Below are 22044 nucleotides of genomic sequence, written 5' to 3' on the forward strand. Positions count from 1 at the left end.
ACAATATTATTTGAGTTAGAATACTTACAATTAAGGAACCAAGGGAATCATAGTTTTCACATCAGATGTGATGCTTTTTTAGTTTTTACCTGCTGATGAAAGGGAGAAGTCTTAAGAAGTAAATTCAGTATCGAATTATGTTGGTTCACACTAACTTCCTGACAAATGTTGCCACGTTTGACAGATAGCTGTGGAAAATATGCGTGCTCATATTCCATAGTTGTCACTTCAGATTTTCTACCTTGAATGAATTTCTGATAGAAATATCAAATTTTATCATTAACAACCATGCACCAATTAAAACCATGTACCATGGAAGTTTACATATATAGTTTGCCACATTTAACAAATAGCCATCATGGAAAATATGCACGTTTAATTCCATACTTGTCCCTTGAGATTGTCTACCTTGAAGAAGATTTCTTGAAAATGTACCTAATCATCATCAACATGCACCATGAAAGTTTTTCATATCTGGTTTGAAATATCTATCATTCGCATTGTATGGTTTTAATTGACAAGTAACATTTCATGTTAAGCAATAGTAGTAGAATTCAATCCCAGGAAGCAAAATAACTTGTTTCCCCTATTTGTCTAAAACATTGGATGAACTTGCTAAATTCATGCACATTTAGATTGTTTCAAAACAATGGTTCTCTGCCAGTAACAATTATGGAAATGTGTTGTTTTCTTGCTGTAGAAGGCCACAGATTATCACAGTGTTAATAATGTCATCTATTAATAAGGGAATTTCTTAGTGGATGGGTACTCAATTGATAAACACTTGATTAAAACGCACTGTTTTAGATGAACTATAGTCTGCCATTTTCAATGTTTCTTATTTATCTCGATTGCAAATACAACATTTTGGTGTTGAATACGGGGAAGTGTAATATGGGGTCAACAGACTTGGACTTCAAAGCAGATCTAAAATTGGGTAATTCACTGTATCACACACATTGGGCATTAAATAGTTTATTTTCATCGAGTTTCTCATTTTGCAAAAGTCAATTGAAGAGTGACAACATCGTTGTTCTAGTTTGAGTATATATTAGTGCACGGTTCTTTCATGTAAATAAAAGAGTATGTAAAAGCTTTGTAAGCATGATTTATTTAGAAGGGAACCATCAGATCTATGATATTCCTGAAAGATGTTTCTAATTAATTTAGCATCAAAAGCAGCTTGAACGTTTTGAAATAGTTGTCGTACATATTGTACGGTCACAGATTTACAAATGACGTTCATATTATTCAATATTAGTTAGTTCAATACCAGAAAGAAGAAGTGACTGTGTTCTTCTACATGATTTTAAATTACATGCAATTGATGAATATAACATTTCTGTTACCTAAATAATGACACAGATACTGTTTAATAAATTGGAAGATGCTGAGCCAGGTATTATTAAATGCGTGTAATTATCAAAAATAAAATATGCACTTTTATCTTTCTCAAAGTTAATCAGATGAAAACTAGTTTACAATCTTTGGTTCTTAAGTGTTTCATAAGACAATTCAAATACTTATCACTTCAGATTTTCAGTATCACATGTTGGTTCACACGACAAACTGATAATGTTTCCATGTTTGACACCTACCTACAAGATATGCTTGTTCAAATGTTCATCTTAGCTAGTTACAATGTGAGTTTTGGTTTCGACTACGTAACATTTAAGAAGATGATCAAAGCTACCCTTTTCACATCATATGTGATAATTGCTTTTGACTTGCTGATAATAGTTAAAGAAATAATGGCAGTATCACATAATGTTGATTATCGCAAACTTACCAAGTATGAAAAAAAGCTATGATAAACATGCTTGATAAACACATTGAAATTTCACTCATCTGGGCCCCGTTCCACAAAGAGTTACGCTTAATCTTAAGTTTGATCAATCGTGCGTAAGTCACCTTATGGAGCGTAAGTTTGAAATCAAACTTATCTCCGTTCCACAAAGAAACTTACGCTTGATATCGAGCTTAAGTTCAATCCGATCATGCGTAACTTTAAGCAGTAATCCAGATCATTCGTAAGTATGATTCCATGCTATGGTAAGCAATTGATTTACAATTTGTTTAGTTTTTTACTGTACATGTAGAAGTAATAAAATGTGAATTTTATGTACTTGTGCACAAATGGCGTTATATTTGTAACAGCAAGCTAGTCAACAACGTAATTATCGTCGAATTCTACAAGGAGAGAGAATTTTTACAGACAGAAGCCAACCTTTTGAACTTTACAATGATTTTGACATGCACCAAAGATAAAGGTTTACTAGGCTAGGCTGTATGACTTTAATGAACATATTATAGGCCAAGTTAGAACATCCCACCAACATAAGTAGGGCTCTGTCAGCCAGTTTGCATGTTTTCATTGCACTATGATTTTATAAATCACGATCAAAAAGTGCCTTAGCAGAGTGTGTCTCTTTACACGAATGCAGAAAGTCATCTGCCTCACGGGCATTAAGGAGGGTTACATGAGCATTGGTTCAAATCCGGAATGATGAAATTAAGTTCCGAACCACTCCAGCCTCTGTGACCAGTGCTCAGAGGGATTTGTTTGGTAGCAGGATTTCCGCAGGTTGAGGGTGCAGTAGATGGGACATTGATTGGAATCCACGGTTGTATCTATGGGCCGGATGAGTACATTTGTTAGCCGTACAGGTAGACATGCAATCAATGTACAGTTAATTTGTAGTGCAAAATACAAAATCATCAATGTTGTAGCACGATGGCCAGGCAGTACCCATGACAGTAGGATATTATGTGAAAGCCTTGTTGGGAGACAGTTTGAGGACCACCAACTTCAAGGGATACTTCTCGGGAACTCTGGTTATCCTCTACAGCCATGGTTGATGACGCCTATTCAGAACCCAGCCACACTCGAAGAGACCTCATTCAATAAGTAAGTAAGCTTGTACAAACCAACACATATCGAGGTATGGTATGGTATCATTTCAGCTCATTTGATTATCTAAATTGATACACCTCTTTAGATTTGTCCGAAAAGCACACACACAAAATCACAAACTCAATAGTATCAGTTATAACTGTATATTGTAGTTCACCATACGGAAAAAATAGACATAAATTACTTAATAGTGAACAATGAAATAAAGAGCTGTCTTCAAGATTATATTTATTCTTTAATTGCAGTGCTCAGACAAGAACACAAGCCAAGATTGAGCAAGTCAACGGCCAGCTCAAGAACAAATTTCGATGTCTGATTGGCGATGGCATGAAAATAGAACCACAAAGAGCTTGTGATATTATCATTGCCTGTTGTGTCCTTTTTAACATCAGTAAGGACTTGAAGGAGCCACACTTAGATCCCCAGCGTGACCAACATGTTCAAACAGACCCAGATGAAGCTGGGGTAGCACCTGATAATGTCCATGGGGCAGCTGTCCGGACAGATATAATTACTATTTTTTTTCACCTAAATGATGGTCTCATACTGTACCATCTTCTAACTCTTACCCTATCCTTGTTTACTTTGAAAGAGGCAAATTAGTTTTGGCTGTACATAGTGGCAGCAAAGAATATGAATGTTATGTCAAACAAACATTTTGCATTTTTCAAATACCACATGCATTCTACAAAGAAGTTTTGAAGAAAAATAAGTTTTGACATTCTAACACAACAGCTTAAAATCGCATTTTGAATTTTACATTGATATTATCTACAGCTCCCTCTCAGATGGTTTTCCAATTCAAGTAGTAGTTACTTAGCTTCCTTCACTTGTATATGCAATAAATCTAATTAGTAAAGAACCATTATATTCCACGTAGAAGAGTACACTATAGTGTAGGCTGTGTAATTATAACAGTGAGACAGTATAACTGGCTTCTTTGGCCTGGAATGAACTGTTGGGGAAAGGGTTCACTGCCTATTTGGTGACATTTCTGTTGGTCCAGTTGAATCCTGTGAATAGAGCAAATGAAAACAATTTATCAATTACAAGATAATCCTATAACCCTTCCATTATAAATGCCGTCCTCTTTATCAGAAGTAACAATTGAATAATTGTTAAATAATTTAAAATTCTGTGAAAGGATTTTTTCACTTTGGAAAAAGGTAACTACTTTCCTTTTGATTCCCTTTATCTTTTTCAAAATTATTCATCAAGGGTACCAAATACATATTGTGTTTAATATTAAGTTGGAGTGCTGTAAGTTTTCCAGGCTTTCACAATTTGACTTCTGGTGATCAAAAATGACCTTTAACCTCCACCAAAAGCCATAGGCTCTTTGTACTGAAATTCAAATTGGGTCTTTTAACATGTATATCATATAAATTGTACCTGTGATGACTCGCTTAAATAGCAGTCAAAGGGTCGGTCTCTGATGTCCCCAGAGCATTGGCATCATCTCTGGCCTGGGGGTGGGGGGGGGGCATTGCTTCTAACACGGCCCCATAAACAGGGCTGTAATCAGCTGCTGGCCCTCCACCTAAAATAAAAAGATATGAACAATTATTATCAAAGAATACACATTTCTTGCTGGGAAAAATGATTCTTTGCGGATTTTTTTCTTTTGAGTTAGAATAGGAAAACGTGGAAACAATGGTTACTGTGAAAATTGTCAAGTTATCATTAACGACTCAAGAACACTGTGCTCTAAACTTAATGAGCCAGCCCTGCCAATACCAGGCTAGACCCTATGACCTCTATTTTGAGTTTCAACAGCCAATGGCTATAGGCTAGCAGCACACACAGCTGCTCATCCAATTGAATAGCTTTAATTGTAATAACTTCGCAAGCCATGTCCCTTGAAATATGATCACTTAAAACGTGTTTGTATTTTGTAATAGAGTCCCAGTCCGACTTAGCTACTCTGGCCTTGGCTAAGTGGTCAGATACAGCTGCTTGCATTGTGTGCACCTAACAAGGAAGGTCTATAATTAGACTGAAATAATCCAAAATAATCATTTCACATCACTAAGGTCCCGGTCAGCTCAAGTTCAGCGAAAAGCAACATAGGGTATACAATCATACGTTAGTGTGTGTAGGTTAGGCCCTGTAGACCTAGGCTGTTACTGCTTTTGTTTTTGTTTTATGGACTTAAAAAAAATAGGCAAGCTAGGCCTAAGTCGGCAGCAAGGTGACTTTCACTTTTGTTTAGAATTAAGCCTATAAGGGGTGCAAGTGCAATAACTTTACCTCTCTTTAGTCTGGACTTCATACAGAGTTCCTTTGTACGAGATTGTGACAATTTATCAATATCGGTCACTGATCCCAGTGGTAATCATTAGCCGTTATAGGCCTAAGTATACTATATAGTATTGTAGTACTAAGCCTAAGACGTCCGTGTAATAATACAGGCGTATACTTATGTTATTTATCTTTTATACATTAGCCATTTGCTTATAAACATTTGCGCTAACTGCTAGGCCTAAACTTTAGTAAAGATGTAGGCAGGCCTAACGTTGTCCCGGGTATTCCTCTAGGCTCTAGTACATAGCCTACATATAACACTGACTGCCTGTATTAAACTAATTTAACGTGCGCAAAGAGTACCAAGTTGGCAGATAAAATGCGGTCAACGGACGATCTTTCAATGTTTTTTCAGTCGTAACGCACAACGAACCAATGCAATAAAAAATGGCAAATGTCATTCTTGTAAAGATTGTGGTTAAATGTTTATTCTGATACACTCATCTGATATTTACTCACCATTTAAATGACATATAATGCGCTGACAGGTTGATCGCCGTGTCAAAACTGCGGAGACACAAGAGATTTGAGGTCACGAAAGGTCAAAGTAGCCTCGTCCACTAACCATATATTAATTAAAATCAAGCGTAGCGTAAGTTTGATTTTGTGGAAACTACTTAACGATCGAACTTACGCTACGATCTATCGGATGAGAATCGAACTTAAGTTTGATCTTAAGATCAAGCGTAAGTTAGTCTTGGTGGAACAGGGCCCTGATGTGATTAGATTATGGGTTAATAAGTCTTCATTGAGATGATTCAAAATCTAATCGTTTCAGACTATGTATAATAATAATAATAATATATATATATATATATATATATATATATATATATATATATATATACATATATATATATATATATTTATATATATATATATATATACATATATATATATATATCTATGTAAATATATATATATATATATATATATATATGAGGTAAACACAAGTTTTCTGATCAAGGTCAAACTATGGTTTGTAAGATAATTTAAATTCTGATCTCATTAAGACTTTTTATTTTGAGCTTCTTTTAAATGAAAAAAAAAAAACAATGACCTGTACACACCTCACAATTATATGTTACATTTTATAATGTTACTAGCTAATAACAATATGATTTGAGTTAGACTACATACAATTAAGGGAATCATAGCTTTCACATAAGATGTGATGCTTTTAATTTTTACCTGCTGATAAAAGGGAGAAGTCTTACGAAGTAACGGCAGTATCGAATTATGTTGGTCCACACTAACTTCCTAACAAATGTTGCAACGTTTGACAAATAGTTGTGGAAATAATCATAGTTAGCTCAATGTCAGAAAAATTATTTTGTTCTTGTCTAAGTTCTTTAAACATTTTTATCCTGTTTAAATCTAGTAAGATAAAAGCTGTTTTAAGTATCTTGGATTCAGATAATTCAAATTAGATACATCATGTTGATTTTTACAAAGTTTTCACGTTTGATAAATAGCTATGGTAAATATTTATGGCTATCTTATTTCAGTTTATAGCTAAAGAGGTAACAACAAATTTTCTGATCTAGGTCTAACGGTGTCTTTGTAGATTATTCAAATTCTGATCGCTTTAAGACTTTATATGTTGAGCCTCTTTTCAATAAAAAAGACCTGTACACTCGCCACAATTATATTTTATATGTTTTAATGTTACTCGCTAGTCACAATATGAGTTTTGATTTAGACTACGTACAAATTAAGAAGCCGAGAGAATCATAGCTACCTTTTAAACACCAGATGCTCTAATTATTTCTTACCTGCTGATAAAGGAGAGAAGTCCAAGAACTAAATGCAGTATCGAATTATGTTGGTTCACAATAGCTTCCTGACAAATGTTGCTATGTTTGACAAATAGTTGCGGAAAATATTCGTGCCTATATTCCATAGTTTCACAGATTGTCTACTTTGAATGATTTTCCTGATAAAAAATATTTAATTTTATCATTAAAACCATGCAATATGAAAGTTTTACATAAATATTTTTAAATAGTTATCGTTCACACTGTACAGCCAAAAATTTCGAGAATATGTTTTTGTTTCATAAATAATGACACTCTTTTCATAAATTATGTTATTAATATTGTTTCCCTAAAGTTAAAAATAGTTTTCTGTTTTACGGATCATAAGCGTTTATTTAGATGATTCAAGTATTAACTGATGGAGACTTTTAATGTTGAATCATTTTCTAAATGACCTTAAAGATATGTACACTCCCTACAATTATAATATACATTTTGTAATGTTCCTAGATAATCACCGTCTTAAATCTTAAATCTCAAAGGGTGTGAAGAATCGCGCAAAAAGAAACGTCTAATGCCGGTACTTTGACCTAGTTTCGAATGAGGTGTAACATAAGTTTTAAGCGCCACCATCGCTCCCAGAAAATACACACACAGCTTGATACCGTCGGTAATTAGACACTAGTGAACAGTCAGCACATACAGCTGCGGTCAAAACCCATAGCACAGTATACAAACGCTACAGCGATAGACATCTCAGGTCCAGCTAAAGATAACAAAGTATCACGTTTCATCACTGTCTGGATTTTGTAGCAACACGAACAAAACGTCACATGCAAGTAACAGAAAGTTAACTTTATCAGATGGCCGCACGCGGTTTGGGGAGAGTCTTCAATGCCTTTAAACTTAAACAAGAACTAAATGCAGTATTGACATATATTGGTTCACACTAGCTTCCTGACAAATGATGCCACGTTTGACAAATAGTTGCGGGAAATATTCGTGCTCATATTCCATTGTTATCACAGATTGCCTACCTTGAATGATTTTCCTGATAAAAATATCTAATTTCATCATTAAAACCATGCACTATGAAAGTTTTACATATATATTTTTAAATAGTTATCGTTCACACTGTACAGCCAAAAATTTCGAGAAAATGTGTTTGTTTCATAAATAATGACACATTATTCATAAATTCTGTTATTAATATTGTTATCCTAAAGTTAAAAGTAGTTTTCTGTTTTACGGATCATAAGCGTTTATTCAGATGATTCAAGTATTAACTGATTGAGACTTTCAATATTGAATCATTTTCTAAATGACCTAAAAGATATGCTCACTCCCTACAATTATAATATACATTTTATAATGTTCCTAGATAATCACCATCTGAAGTTTATTTAGACTACATAACAATTAAGAAGACATGTGAATCAAAGCTACCTTTCTCACATCAGATGTGATTATTCCTTTCTATCTGCTGAAGTTTCTTAAAGAATTGATGGCAGTATCACATCATGTTAATTCACACTAACGTTCTGAAAATGTTACCACATTCATCAAATAGATGTGGAAAATATGCATGTTTAATTATATAGTTGTCTTTTTAGATTGTCTACCTTGATCAAGATTTCTTGAAAATGTACCTAATACATCATCAACATCTACCATAAAAGTTTTTCATATCTGATTTGAATCAGTGTCATTCACATGGCATGGTTTTTAATAGACAAGTGATATTAATTTTAACCGATAGTATTAGATTTAATCCCAGGAAAAAAGGTTACATTCCTCTTTTCTAATTGGCTAAAACATTTCATGTATTTGATGAACCTAATGTTCTGTTTCCTAAGTACTGACAATTTATTCATTTGTTTTGTTTACTTACAGTGGATCGCCAACGGATGCGTGAGTATTTTACCTGTGCGTAATGACAACAACAAATTCTGCACTTTTATCTTGTTAAAAGCTAATAAGGTAAAGATAGCTTTAGTATCTGGGGTAACATAATTCAAATTAACCACCTCATGTTGACCACCACAACCTTATCACGTTTAATTAATAGCTATGGTATATATTCATGTATATCTTTGTTCAGCTTATAGCCAATGAGGAAACAACTACTTTTCTGATCTACGTTGAACTGTGTTTTTTTTTTCAATAAAAACGAAAAAAAAATGTACACTCTCCACAATTACATGTATCATTTATAACGTTAATAGCCCTACAAAATATGAATTAGGTTGGAATATATACAATTAAAGAACTAAGGGTATCATAGCTTTCACACCAGATGTGATACTTTTAATTTTTACCTGCTGATGAAAGAGAGAAGTCTTAAGAACTAAATACAGTATCTAATTATGTTAGTCCTCACTAGCTTCCTGACAAATGTTGCTTTGGTTGACAAATTGTTGCGGGAAATATAAAAGCTATTTTAAGTATCTTGGATTCAGATAATTCAAATTAATCACATCATGTTGATAATCACAAACTTCTCACGATATAGCTATGGTAAATATTCATGAGTACCTTATATCAGTTTATAGCTAATGAGGTAATAACAAGTTTTCTGATCTAGGTCTAACGGTGTTATTATAGAAAATTCAAATTCTGATGGTTTTCAGACTTTTTTGTTGACCCTCTTATCAATGAAAAAAAATGTACACTCCCCACAATTATATTTTATATGTTGTATTATTACTTGCTAGTCACAGTATGAGTTTTGATTTAGACTGCATACAAATTAAGAAGCCGAGAGAATGATAGCTACCTTTTAAACACCAGATGCTATATTTCTTTCTTACCTGCTGATAAAGGAGAGAATTCAAGTAACTAATTATATTGATTCACACTAGCTTCCTGCCAAATGTTTCCACGTTTGACAATTATTTGCGGAAAATATTCGTGCTTATTCTGATAGTTGTCACCTCACATTGTCTACCGTGAATACTATTTCTGTTATAACTATCTAATGTTATCATTAAAACCATGCACCATGAAAGTTTTACATATCTGGTTTGAAATAGTTCTCGTTCACACTGTGCAGTCAAAAATTTGGAAGTAATGTTAACCAATATTATTAAACTCAATTTCAGAAAAGTTAAATTATTCTTTTCTATATGCTTTAAAATTATGATGCATTTAGTAAATCCGAAGTTTTATTTCCTGAAAACTGACACTCTGTTAATCAATTATGTTTAATATACTTAGCCAGAAAGTAAAAGGCAGTTTTCTAATTTTGGGTTTATGAGCATTTATTTAGATGATTACAAAATTGAATGCTTGAGTTTTTTAATGTTAAACCATTTTCTAAATTGGGTCGTGTACACTCTCCAAAATTATATCTTACATTTTATATTCTCATAAGTCATGCACAATATTTTATTAGTTTTGATTTCGACTACATACAAATAAAGAAAATATGAGAATCATAGCTAGCTTTTTCACACCAGATGTAGATATTATTTTTTACCTGCTGATAAAAGAGAGCAGTTTATTAACTAATAGGCAGTATTGCATTAAGCTGGTTCTCACTAATTTCGATATCACATCATGTTGGTTCTCACTTATATCCTGAAATGTTATTACATTTGACAAATATTTTTCGGAAATAAACATGAATAATGTTACACGGTTGACACTTCAGATTGTCTAACTTGTATAATATTCCTGATAGAAGTATATAATTTTGTCATCAAAACCATGCACCATGGAATTGTTACATTTCTGGTTTGAAGTAGGTGCGATTCAGATTGTATGGTCACACATTTGGAGGAAACATTAATTTTAGCCAATCGTAGTATATGCAATGCCAGAAATGAAAAGTGACATTGTCTCTTTGTATGTGCCTGAAACATTTCATACATTCAATGAATGTGAATTTTTTGTTTCCTGAACACTAACACTCTATTAATTATATTATGTACATGTTCATCGGCAGATCGTTTGTCACGTGAGTTTTTTTTTTACATTTGTCAAAAAGCTATAGAAAATATGCACGTATTTAGATGATTACAAATTTGACTGTTTGAGTAGTTTTCATGTTGAACCATTTTCTATATGGCCAAGGGAACCTGTAAACTCTCCAAAATGATATCTTACATTCATTATTCTTATTAGCCATTCGCAATATGAGTTTTGATTTAGACTACATAACAATAAAGAAAATATGAGAAACACGGCTTCCTTTTCCACATCAGATATTTTTATTTTTTTATTTTTACCTGCTGATAAAAAAGCAGTCCAATAACAAATAGGCAGTATTGCATTGTGTTTGTTCACACTAATTACAACATCACATCATGTTGTTTCTCACTAATATCCTAAAATGCTATTACATTTGACAAATATCTATCGGAAATACACATGTATAATGTTACACGGTTGACCCTTCAGATTGTCTAACTTGAATAATATTCCTGATAGAAGTATATAATTTTGTCACCAGAACCATGCACCATGGAATCGTTACATTTCTGGTTCGAAGTAGGTGCGATTTAGATTGTATGGTCACACATTTGGAGGAAACATTAATTTTAGCCAATCGTAGTATATGCAATGCCGAATGAAAAGTGACATTGTCTCTTTGTATGTGCCTGAAACATTTCATACATTCAATGAATGTGAATTTTCTGTTTCCTGAACACTAACACTCTATTAATTATATTATGTACATGTTCATCGGCAGATGGTGTGTCAGGTGAGTTTTTTTTTTTACATTTGTCAAATAGCTATGGAAAATATGCACGTATTTAGATGATTACAAATTTGACTGCCTGAGTTTTTTAACGTTGAACCATTTTGTGTATGGCCGAAGGGTACCTGTAAACTCTCCAAAATGATTTCTTACATTTATTATTCTTATTAGTTATTCGCCATGTGAGTTTTGATTTAGACTTCATAACAATGAAGAAAATATGGGAATCATAGCTACCTTTTCCACATCAGATGTATTTTTTAATGTTTACATGCTGATAAAAAAGCAGTCCAATAACAAATAGGTAGTATTGCATTGTGTTTGTTCACACAAATTACAACATCACATCATGTTGGTTCTCACTATTATCCTAAAATGCTATTACATTTGACAAATATCTATCGGAAACACACATGTATAATGTTACACGGTTGACCCTTCAGATTGTCTAACTTGATTATATTCCTGAAGAAGTATATAACTTTGTCATCAAAACCATGCACAATGGAATTGTTACATTTCTGGTTTGAAGTAGGTGCGATTCAGATTGTATGGTCACACATTTGGAGGAAACATTAATTTTAGCCAATCGTAGTATATGCAATGCCAGGAAGGAAAAGTGACATTGTATCTTTGTATGTGCCTGAAATATTTCATACATTCAATGAATGTGAATTTTCTGTTTCCTGAACACTAACACTCTATTAATTATATTATGTACATGTTCATCGGCAGATCGTTTGTCACGTGAGTTTTTTTTTTTTACATTTGTCAAAAAGCTATAGAAAATATAAACGTATTTAGATGATTACAAATTTGACTGTTTGAGTAGTTTTCATGTTGAACCATTTTCTATATGGCCAAGGGAAACTGTAAACTCTCCAAAATGATATCTTACATTCATTATTCTTATTAGCCATTCGCAATATGAGTTTTGATTTAGACTACATAACAATAAAGAAAATATGAGAAACACGGCTTCCTTTTACACATCAGAATTTTTTTTTTTTAAATGTTTACCTGCTGATAAAAAAGCAGTCCAATAACAAATAGGCAGTATTGCATTGTGTTTGTTCACACTAATTACAACATCACATCATGTTGTTTCTCACTAATATCCTAAAATGCTATTACATTTGACAAATATCTATCGGAAATACACATGTATAATGTTACACGGTTGACCCTTCAGATTGTCTAACTTGAATAATATTCCTGATAGAAGTATATAATTTTGTCACCAGAACCATGCACCATGGAATCGTTACATTTCTGGTTCGAAATAGGTGCGATTTGGATTGTATGGTCACACATTTGGAGGAAACATTAATTTTAGCCAATCGTAGTATATGCAATGCCGAATGAAAAGTGACATTGTCTCTTTGTATGTGCCTGAAACATTTCATACATTCAATGAATGTGAATTTTCTGTTTCCTGAACACTAACACTCTATTAATTATATTATGTACATGTTCATCGGCAGATGGTGTGTCAGGTGAGTTTTTTTTTTACATTTGTCAAATAGCTATGGAAAATATGAACGTATTTAGATGATTACAAATTTGACTGCCTGAGTTTTTTAATGTTGAACCATATTGTGTATGGCCGAAGGGTACCTGTAAACTCTCCAAAATGATATCTTACACTCGTTATTCTTATTAGTTATTCGCCATGTGAGTTTTGATTTAGACTACATAACAATAAAGAAAATATGGGAATCATAGCTACCTTTTCCACATCAGATGTATTTTTTAATGTTTACATGCTGATAAAAAAGCAGTCCAATAACAAATAGGCAGTATTGCATTGTGTTTGTTCACACAAATTACAACATCACATCATGTTGGTTCTCACTATTATCCTAAAATGCTATTACATTTGACAAATATCTATCGGAAACACACATGTATAATGTTACACGGTTGACCCTTCAGATTGTCTAACTTGATTATATTCCTGAAAAAGTATATAATTTTGTCATCAAAACCATGCACCATGGAATTGTTACATTTCTGGTTTGAAGTAGGTGCGATTCAGATTGTATGGTCACACATTTGGAGGAAACATTAATTTTAGCCAATCGTAGTATATGCAATGCCAGAAATGAAAAGTGACATTGTCTCTTTGTATGTGCCTGAAACATTTCATACATTAAATGAATGTGAATTTTTTGTTTCCTGAACACTAACACTCTATTTATTATATTATGTACATGTTCATCGGCAGATCGTTTGTCACGTGAGTTTTTTTTTACATTTGTCAAAAAGCTATAGAAAATATGCACGTATTTAGATGATTACAAATTTGACTGTTTGAGTAGTTTTCATGTTGAACCATTTTCTATATGGCCAAGGGAACCTGTAAACTCTCCAAAATGATATCTTACATTCATTATTTTTATTAGCCATTCGCAATATGAGTTTTGATTTAGACTACATAACAATAAAGAAAATATGAGAAACACGGCTTCCTTTTCCACATCAGATTTTTTTTTTTTTTTTTTTTTTACCTGCTGATAAAAAAGCAGTCCAATAACAAATAGGCAGTATTGCATTGTGTTTGTTCACACTAATTACAACATCACATCATGTTGTTTCTCACTATTATCCTAATATGCTATTACATTTGACAAATATCTATCGGAAATACACATGTATAATGTTACACGGTTGACCCTTCAGATTGTCTAACTTGAATAATATTCCTGATAGAAGTATATAATTTTGTCATCAAAACCATGCACCATGGAATTGTTACATTTCTGGTTTGAAGTAGGTGCGATTCAGATTGTATGGTCACACATTTGGAGGAAACATTAATTTTAGCCAATCGTAGTATATGCAATGCCAGAAATGAAAAGTGACATTGTCTCTTTGTATGTGCCTGAAACATTTCATACATTCAATGAATGTGAATTTTCTGTTTCCTGAACACTAACACTCTATTAATTATATTATGTACATGTTCATCGGCAGATCGTTTGTCACGTGAGTTTTTTTTTTTACATTTGTCAAAAAGTTATAGAAAATATGAACGTATTTAGATGATTACAAATTTGACTGTTTGAGTAGTTTTCATGTTGAACCATTTTCTATATGGCCAAGGGAACCTGTAAACTCTCCAAAATGATATCCTACATTCATTATTCTTATTAGCCATTCGCAATATGAGTTTTGATTTAGACTGCATAACAATAAAGAAAATATGAGAAACACGGCTTCCTTTTCCACATCAGATGTATTTTTTAATGTTTACATGCTGATAAAAAAGCAGTCCAATAACAAATAGGCAGTATTGCATTGTGTTTGTTCACACAAATTACAACATCACATCATGTTGGTTCTCACTATTATCCTAAAATGCTATTACATTTGACAAATATCTATCGGAAACACACATGTATAATGTTACACGGTTGACCCTTCAGATTGTCTAACTTGATTATATTCCTGAAAAAGTATATAATTTTGTCATTAAAACCATGCACCATGGAATTGTTACATTTCTGGTTTGAAGTAGGTGCGATTCAGATCGTATGGTCACACATTTGGAGGAAACATTAATTTTAGCCAATCGTAGTATATGCAATGCCAGAAATGAAAAGTGACATTGTCTCTTTGTATGTGCCTGAAACATTTCATACATTCAATGAATGTGAATTTTCTGTTTCCTGAACACTAACACTCTATTAATTATATTATGTACATGTTCATCGGCAGATCGTTTGTCACGTGAGTTTTTTTTTTTTACATTTGTCAAAAAGCTATAGAAAATATGCACGTATTTAGATGATTACAAATTTGACTGTTTGAGTAGTTTTCATGTTGAACCATTTTCTATATGGCCAAGGGAACCTGTAAACTCTCCAAAATGATATCTTACATTCATTATTCTTATTAGCCATTCGCAATATGAGTTTTGATTTAGACTACATAACAATAAAGAAAATATGAGAAACACGGCTTCCTTTTCCACATCAGATATTTTTTTTTTAAATTTTTACCTGTTGTCACCAGAACCATGCACCATGGAATCGTTACATTTCTGGTTCGAAGTAGGTGCGATTCAGATTGTATGGTCACACATTTGGAGGAAACATTAATTTTAGCCAATCGTAGTATATGCAATGCCGAATGAAAAGTGACATTGTCTCTTTGTATGTGCCTGAAACATTTCATACATTCAATGAATGTGAATTTTCTGTTTCCTGAACACTAACACTCTATTAATGATATTATGTACATGTTCATCGGCAGATCGTTTGTCAGGTGAGTTTTTTTTTTACATTTGTCAAAAAGCTATAGAAAATATGCACGTATTTAGATGATTACAAATTTGACTGTTTGAGTAGTTTTCATGTTGAACCATTTTCTATATGGCCAAGGGAACCTGTAAACTCTCCAAAATGATATCTTACATTCATTATTCTTATTAGTTATTCGCCATGTGAGTTTTGATTTAGACTACATAACAATAAAGAAAATATGGGAATCATAGCTACCTTTTCCACATCAGATGTATTTTTTAATGTTTACATGCTGATAAAAAAGCAGTCCAATAACAAATAGGCAGTATTGCATTGTGTTTGTTCACACAAATTACAACATCACATCATGTTGGTTCTCACTATTATCCTAAAATGCTATTACATTTGACAAATATCTATCGGAAACACACATGTATAATGTTACACGGTTGACCCTTCAGATTGTCTAACTTGATTATATTCCTGAAAAAGTATATAATTTTGTCATTAAAACCATGCACCATGGAATTGTTACATTTCTGGTTTGAAGTAGGTGCGATTCAGATCGTATGGTCACACATTTGGAGGAAACATTAATTTTAGCCAATCGTAGTATATGCAATGCCAGGAATGAAAAGTGACATTGTCTCTTTGTATGTGCCTGAAACATTTCATACATTCAATGAATGTGAATTTTCTGTTTCCTGAACACTAACACTCTATTAATTATATTATATACATGTTCATCGGCAGATCGTTTGTCACGTGAGTTTTTTTTTTTTACATTTGTCAAAAAGCTATAGAAAATATGCACGTATTTAGATGATTACAAATTTGACTGTTTGAGTAGTTTTCATGTTGAACCATTTTCTATATGGCCAAGGGAACCTGTAAACTCTCCAAAATGATATCTTACATTCATTATTCTTATTAGCCATTCGCAATATGAGTTTTGATTTAGACTACATAACAATAAAGAAAATATGAGAAACACGGCTTCCTTTTCCACATCAGAATTTTTTTTTTTTAAATTTTTACCTGCTGATAAAAAAGCAGTCCAATAACAAATAGGCAGTATTGCATTGTGTTTGTTCACACTAATTACAACATCACATCATGTTGGTTCTCACTATTATCCTAAAATGCTATTACATTTGACAAATATCTATCGGAAACACACATGTATAATGTTACACGGTTGACCCTTCAGATTGTCTAACTTGATTATAATCCTGAAAAAGTATATAATTTTGTCATCAAAACCATGCACCATGGAATTGTTACATTTCTGGTTTGAAGTAGGTGCGATTCAGATTGTATGGTCACACATTTGGAGGAAACATTAATTTTAGCCAATCGTAGTATATGCAATGCCAGAAATGAAAAGTGACATTGTCTCTTTGTATGTGCCTGAAACATTTCATACATTCAATGAATGTGAATTTTTTGTTTCCTGAACACTAACACTCTATTAATTATATTATGTACATGTTCATCGGCAGATCGTTTGTCACGTGAGTTTTTTTTTTACATTTGTCAAAAAGCTATAGAAAATATGCACGTATTTAGATGATTACAAATTTGACTGTTTGAGTAGTTTTCATGTTGAACCATTTTCTATATGGCCAAGGGAACCTGTAAACTCTCCAAAATGATATCTTACATTCATTATTCTTATTAGCCATTCGCAATATGAGTTTTGATTTAGACTACATAACAATAAAGAAAATATGAGAAACACGGCTTCCTTTTCCACATCAGATATTTTTTTTTTAATTTTTACCTGTTGTCACCAGAACCATGCACCATGGAATCGTTACATTTCTGGTTCGAAGTAGGTGCGATTCAGATTGTATGGTCACACATTTGGAGGAAACATTAATTTTAGCCAATCGTAGTATATGCAATGCCAGGAATGAAAAGTGACATTGTCTCTTTGTATGTGCCTGAAACATTTCATACATTCAATGAATGTGAATTTTCTGTTTCCTGAACACTAACACTCTATTAATGATATTATGTACATGTTCATCGGCAGATCGTTTGTCACGTGAGTTTTTTTTTTACATTTGTCAAAAAGCTATAGAAAATATGCACGTATTTAGATGATTACAAATTTGACTGTTTGAGTAGTTTTCATGTTGAACCATTTTCTATATGGCCAAGGGAACCTGTAAACTCTCCAAAATGATATCTTACATTCATTATTCTTATTAGCCATTCGCAATATGAGTTTTGATTTAGACTACATAACAATAAAGAAAATATGAGAATCATAGCTACCTTTTCCACATCAGATGTATTTTTTAATTTTTACATGCTGATAAAAAAGCAGTCCAATAACAAATAGGCAGTATTGCATTGTGTTTGTTCACACTAATTACAACATCACATCATGTTGTTTCTCACTATTATCCTAAAATGCTATTACATTTGACAAATATCTATCGGAAATACACATGTATAATGTTACACGGTTGACCCTTCAGATTGTCTAACTTGAATAATATTCCTGAGAGAAGTATATAATTTTGTCACCAGAACCATGCACCATGGAATCGTTACATTTCTGGTACGAAGTAGGTGCGATTTAGATTGTATGGTCACACATTTGGAGGAAACATTAATTTTAGCCAATCGTAGTATATGCAATGCCGATTGAAAAGTGACATTGTCTCTTTGTATGTGCCTGAAACATTTCATACATTCAATGAATGTGAATTTTCTGTTTCCTGAACACTAACACTCTATTAATTATATTATGTACATGTTCATCGGCAGATGGTGTGTCAGGTGAGTTTTTTTTTTTACACTTGTCAAATAGCTATGGAAAATATGCACGTATTTAGATGATTACAAATTTGACTGTTTGAGTAGTTTTCATGTTGAACCATTTTCTATATGGCCAAGGGAACCTGTAAACTCTCCAAAATGATATCTTACATTCATTTTTCTTATTAGCCATTCGCAATATGAGTTTTGATTTAGACTACATAACAATAAAGGAAATATGAGAAACACGGCTTCCTTTTCCACATCAGATTTTTTTTTAAAGTTTTACCTGCTGATAAAAAAGCAGTCCAATAACAACTAGGCAGTATTGCATTATGTTTGATAACACTAATTACAACATCACATCATGTTGGTACTCACTAATATCCTAAAATGCTATTACATTTGACAAATATCTATAGTAAATACACATGTATAATGTTATACGGTTGACCTTTCAGATTGTCTAACTTGCATATTATTCCTGATAGAAGTATATAAATTTGTCATCAAAACCATGCACCATGGAATGGTTACATTTCTGGATTGAAGTAGGTGCGATTCAGATTGTATGGTCACACATTTGGAGGAAACATTAATTTTAGCCAATCGTAGTATATGCAATGCCGAATGAAAAGTGACATTGCCACTTTGTATGTGCCTGAAACATTTCATACATTCAATGAATGTGAATTTTCTGTTTCCTGAACACTAACACTCTATTAATTATATTATGTACATGTTCATCGGCAGATCGTTTGTCACGTGAGTTTTTTTTTTTACATTCGTCAAAAGGCTATGGAAAATATGCACGTATTTAGATGATTACAAATTTGACTGTTTGAGTAGTTTTCATGTTGAACCATTTTCTATATGGCCAAGGGAACCTGTTAACTCTCCAAAATGATATCTTACATTCATTTTTCTTATTAGCCATTCGCAATATGAGTTTTGATTTAGACTATATAACAATAAAGAAAATATGAGAAACACGGCTTCCTTTTCCACATCAGATTTTTTTTCTTCAAATTTTGACCTGCTGATCAAAAAAAGCAGTCCAATAACAAATAGGCATCATTGCATTGTGTTTGTTCACACTAATTACATCATCACATCATGTTGGTACTCACTAATATCCTAAAATGCTATTACATTTGACAAATATCTATAGTAAATACACATGTATAATGTTATACGGTTGACCTTTCAGATTGTCTAACTTGAATATTATTCCTGATAGAAGTATATACATTTGTCATCAAAACCATGCACCATGGAATTGTTACATTTCTGGTTTGAAGTAGGTGCGATTCAGATTGTATGGTCACATTTGGAGGAAAACATTAATTTCAGCCAATCGTAGTATATGCAATGCCGAATGAAAAGTGACATTGTCTCTTTGTATGTGCCTGAAACATTTCATACATTCAATGAATGTGAATTTTCTGTTTCCTGAACACTAACACTCTATTAATTATATTATGTACATGTTCATCGGCAGATGAAATGTCAGGTGAGTTTTTCTTTTACATTTGTCAAAAAGCTATGAAAAATATGCACGTATTTAGATGATTACAAATTTGACTGCTTGAGTGTTTTGTTTTTATGTTTACCCATTTATTTTATTAAATGTAACAAATATCTAGCATGAATTCACATGTATAATGTTACAAGGTTGACACGTCAGATTGTTTACCATGAATAATAGTCCTGATAGAATATATAATTTTGTTATCCAAACAATGCACTATGATATTGTTGCATGATATTGTTACATTTCTGGTTTGAAATAGGTGTGATTTAGATTGTATGGTCACACATTTGGAGGAGTATATGCAATGCCAAGAGAGAAACGTGACATTGTTTCTTTGTATGTGCCTGACACAATTCATACATTCAATGAATGTGAATGTTCTGTTACCTGAACACTGACACTATTAATTAATTATATTCAGCGGCAGATGAAGGGCCATGTGAGTATTGTTTACATTTGTCAAATAGCTATGGAAAATATGCACGTATTTAGATGATTGCAAATTTGACTGTTTGAGTAGTTTTCATGTTGAACCATTTTCTATATGGCCAAGGGAACCTGTTAACTCTCCAAAATGATATCTTACATTCATTATTCTTATTAGCCATTCGCAATATGAGTTTTGATTTAGACTACATAACAATAAATTTTATGAAAATATGAGAATCATAGCTACATTTTCCACAACAAATGTATTTTTTAATTTTTACCTGCTGATAAAAAAACAGTCCAATAACAAATAGGCAGTATTGCATTGTGTTTGTTCGCACTAATTACAACATCATATCATGTTGGTTCTCACTAATTTCCTAAATTGATATTACATTTGACAAATATCTATAGGAAATAAACATGTATAATGTTATACGGTTGACCTTTCAGATTGTCTAACTTGAATATTATTCCTGATAGAAGTATATAAATTTTTCATCAAAACCATGCACCATGGAATTGTTACATTTCTGGTTTGAAGTAGGTGCGCTTCAGATTGTATGGTCACACATTTGTAGGAACATTAATTTTATGAAAATATGAGAATCATAGCTACTTTTTCCACATCAAATATATTTTTTAATTTTTACCTGCTGATAAAAAAGCAGTCCAATAACAAATAGGCAGTATTGCATTATGTTTGATAAATTCCAAAACTTACTGGTTTGGATATTTACGAGTGACGAGCTTACCTGTCTCCTCACAACCTTAGCACCTCATTCTACCGTGCCTATAAAGTCCTGGTAAATAAATAACACTGTGCGCCCTCTATGACCGGACCCCCCTTCCGGTCCCTCCTCCTTTCTCATGAGACTATTCCTAAAGAGTGGCCTCACGGACACGGGAGTGGGGCTGGCAAGGTCTGGCCACCCCCAACGACTCCCGTCGAGTTAACTTCCCAAAGTGAACCCCTAACAAAAAATCACTGACGCCTTCCTAGCAGGGGGGTGTAACCCTCCCCGGCGCAGCGGGGAGGGGGGACACTCTCCTGAACCCTGCAGGCGGAACTACCCCTTAAACTAACAAGGAGCCTAAAGATTTACGGTCCGCCACTTGTTACCCTTAGACCAACTTAGGTGAGAACGTAAGTGGAAGACTATGTACGCAAACGCATACGAAAACACCCAGGTACACTCACCGATAGACATAGTCGATGGCTCTCTGGTGGATGGTGGTTCTGTCTATCTGGTGTGAAGCTCGGAGTCGTGAGTCAAGTCGAGCGACCGCTCCTCCGTCCGGCTGTGTCCCACCACCCTCTCGGGGGAGGGAGGCGGGAATGGAGACAGGTAAGCTCGTCACTCGTAAATATCCAAACCAGTAAG

The 22044-nt window shown here is 33.1% G+C and overlaps 1 protein-coding gene and 1 pseudogene across 5 annotated transcripts in view; both read left to right on the forward strand.

Moving 5' to 3' along the window:
• The window catches only part of LOC139977285 (uncharacterized), a 51479-nt pseudogene extending 47332 nt beyond the window's left edge, over nucleotides 1-4147 (forward strand).
• The window catches only part of LOC139976813 (uncharacterized), a 177517-nt gene that overhangs the window by 102141 nt on the left and 53332 nt on the right, over nucleotides 1-22044 (forward strand). The gene's annotated exons all lie outside the window — the stretch shown is intronic.

The sequence above is a fragment of the Apostichopus japonicus genome, chromosome 12 (genome assembly GCF_037975245.1).
Source record: "Apostichopus japonicus isolate 1M-3 chromosome 12, ASM3797524v1, whole genome shotgun sequence".
In the NCBI taxonomy this organism is placed as follows: domain Eukaryota; kingdom Metazoa; phylum Echinodermata; class Holothuroidea; order Aspidochirotida; family Stichopodidae; genus Apostichopus; species Apostichopus japonicus.